General features: G+C 37.7%; 1 pseudogene; it reads right to left on the minus strand.

Annotated features, from left to right (window-relative positions):
- Positions 1-2,278: 2,278 nt before the first annotated feature.
- On the minus strand, positions 2,279-2,397 carry LOC112475621 (annotated as a pseudogene).
- Positions 2,398-3,255: the final 858 nt, after the last annotated feature.

Raw genomic sequence — 3,255 nt, forward strand, 5'->3', positions numbered from 1 at the left:
CAATGAGCTTTATAATTTGGAGCCAATTTCTTAAACTTTGACTTCAGCACCAATACCTGTAATTACAAATCTAGTCATGTCATTTCCTTACCTAAAACCCTTCAAATGCTAAAAAAATTATAAGAAAAATGGGTCTGATGCTCTTCATGATACACAAGGCTCTCTGTGACTAGATCTTGCCTCTTTCACTGGGGTCATCTCTCTCTACCTTCCAGTCCACCCAACTCCTAACAATCTAAGTGATGTTAAACTGTTTGAGATTCCCTTATGAACTGTATTGTTCTGGAGGAGACACTGTTTCCTTATTTTTTTCCTTTCTTTGCCAAACTAATTTATACTTATTCTTCAGGACTCAGTTGTTATCTTCTCCAAAAAGACTTCATTGGACCCTCCAGTCAGACTAAGGCCCTCTTCCTGATATTTCCATAGCACTTCATATATTAGGTTGAAAAACATCTGTAACTCTTGCCTATGAGAGCATGCCTTGTGACAATAGTCACTCCATAAAAAATTGTCAAACCAAACAATCATAAATTGAGGGAAACAATACTTCCTTTGACACCTAATAGGTTTCTGGCAAGCTAAAGTTGAATATTAATATAATGCATGTAAGGGTGTGTGGAGGAACGAGCATTAATTTAATGCTTAATACATTTATTTATGCATTCATTTCCCAAATATTAGCCATATGCCTGGGATACTGGAGATGTAACAAAAAATAAAGTAGACCAAGTCCCTCCCTTCATGAAATCTACATTGCAAGTGGGAAACAGAAAATATAGAGATTGATAAAATATATCACATCATGTACAGAAATAGTATAAAGAGTAGCAGAGCAATGTGAGCAAATACAGATAGATAGGGGCCACTATTGTAAATAGTGTGGCTAACTAGGGCCTGTTTAATGAAGTAACATTTAGGCCTGAGAAAGTAGGAAGCAGGCTTTTTAATGATCTTGGTGACAGAATTCTAGACAAAGAACATATCAAATATGAAGTCTTGGAAACAAGACCGTGTTTGGCATGTTCAAAGAACAGCAAGGAGCTGGTGTGGATGGGGGACGCTAAGTGAGGGAGAGTCTGGCAGGAAATGAAGTAGAAGAGGTAGTGAAGAGACCAGATGATATGGGGCCTTGAAAATCATGAACAGGACTTGACTTTTTAGTGAGATGCAAGTCATTAGAAGAAAAGAGCAGAGGACAGACATGACCCGATTTGTGGTATATAAGGCTTCCTCAGCCAAGCTGGACTATATGGGGAGCAAGCATGGAAGCCAGCACCCAAATGATTGTAGCATGGACTGGGGAGGTAGAGGTCAGATTTTTTATTTAGTTTGAAAATAGGGCCATTAGCATTTGCTGATCGTTTGAATGTGTGCGAAAGATGAGTTTAAAAAAAAAAAGACTTTGAGATTAGGAGTAGCCAGAAGATTGGGGTTGTTATTGATAAGCTGTGGGAGGCTACAGAAAGAACAGGTTGTGGCAGGGTAGTTAAGCACAAATCTGTTGTGGTAGTTAAGCACAAGTCTGTTTAATTAATGTCATAACATGGTTATATGATGATGGAAGTGATGCAGCAGAGAGTAAAAAAATCATGTAGGAGAGGGGTAAATTGCTCAAGTGATATCTATGAGATGACAAGTGTTGGGATCTAGTGTTGGCCATAGATAAGGGTATGAGCACTATCAGATATTACTCTGGCTGCTTAAGCCCTGTAACACATTGCACAAACATAAAACTCTATTAGACACAACTTTGTTAACTGGATTGATAAATATTCTAGCTTTTGTGTTCTTTGGAGGCTAACCAGATTTTCAGTTTTTGGTTTTTGCATTAAAATGTCTAAAAGGCCACAGCAATGACACAGTGCATGTTGGATTTGTGCTTCTCAAAGTCATCCTCAGACACAGAACTGCAAATTTAAATATCATCTGTCCCTTTTAAGATTATATTTATTTCTATGATCTCCCTTGATCCTCAACTTTTAGGTAAAGTATACATTATAACTCCAATTTTATAGATTAAAAAAAAAAGAGGCCCGAGATTCTAAATGGTTTATCTAAAATCACAGTTTGTTAGTGACAAAATTAGGACTAAAACCTGGGCTTTCTGTCCAACTCCAGGGCTCTTTCTAATAATTGGAATCTTGGTCATATCCTGTACCTGCCTTCTATTTATTTTAATTTTTTAGGCGAGGCAACCCTTGTTTGACTTCACAGATTGCAAGGACCTTGTCAGCTTACAATCCCTTATTTTTTAAATTTTTTTATTTATTTTTTATGCCTACAGCACCTGGTCTTCCTATGTGGTCTCCTATCCAAGTACTAACCAGGCCCGACTCTGCTTAGCTTCTGAGATCAGATGGGATCAGTCTTGTTCAGGGTAGCATGGCTGTAGACTTGTACCTTCCTTCTAGACCTTGTCCCTGACCCAAAAGAGACTTACATGCAATTCCAAAGGGGCATTTCCTGGCCACTTGGTCTTTTAATACACCGATTTTCCCTGCTTGCTTTCTTTAGAATTCTCATCCTCAGCATAATAAAAAAGACTTGTAACCTTCTCTTAGGAAAGTGATTAATTATGGTGAGAAAGAACTGGCTTCCTATAAGAATACATAAGGAAGGGTGTTTCTCTTTCCTTGTCAAGGAAAGAAAACAAAACCTGTTGCCATGGTTTTTTCTTTTTACTGATTTCCTGGCTTAATTCTCCTGGTTTGCACTCAAGAGACTCGACAGGGTTTGGTCCTCCAGGCAACTGAAAGGAGCAGAAAAGTTTCCAGATGTTTATGGGTTATTTTGCAGATTTTACCTTTCTTTTCCTCCTTTCTCTTCCTTTCCTTTATTTTCCAAATGCATTTAAAGGGGGTTGCAGAATTTATACTGTCAAACCTGGCAAAAACTAATAGATGAGACAAAAATGATAAAGGGAAAATTGAGGAATAAAGATTGGATGATTCTGAAGTAATATTAGACATTAAAGCCATAAAGTCCTACACATTTAGAGAAAGCCTGGACACTTGGCTCTGACCTTCTCAGCAACCAAAGCAAAGGGGAAAACATGACCAGTACAATGTCAGCAAGTGTCCATGAGATTATAACAAACCAGTTGCTCAGAAATACACTTTTTCTAGTATTAATATATGAGACATTTGTCCCATAAGCCATTGAAAGAGAACATTGGAGAACAAAATTGATGAAGTCCTTCTCATTGTCTCTTCACAGTGAGTACAGCATGTTTCCTAAGACCATTCTTGAAAA

This window comes from Pteropus alecto, unplaced genomic scaffold (genome assembly GCF_000325575.1).
Source record: "Pteropus alecto unplaced genomic scaffold, ASM32557v1 scaffold392, whole genome shotgun sequence".
Lineage (NCBI taxonomy): Eukaryota > Metazoa > Chordata > Mammalia > Chiroptera > Pteropodidae > Pteropus > Pteropus alecto.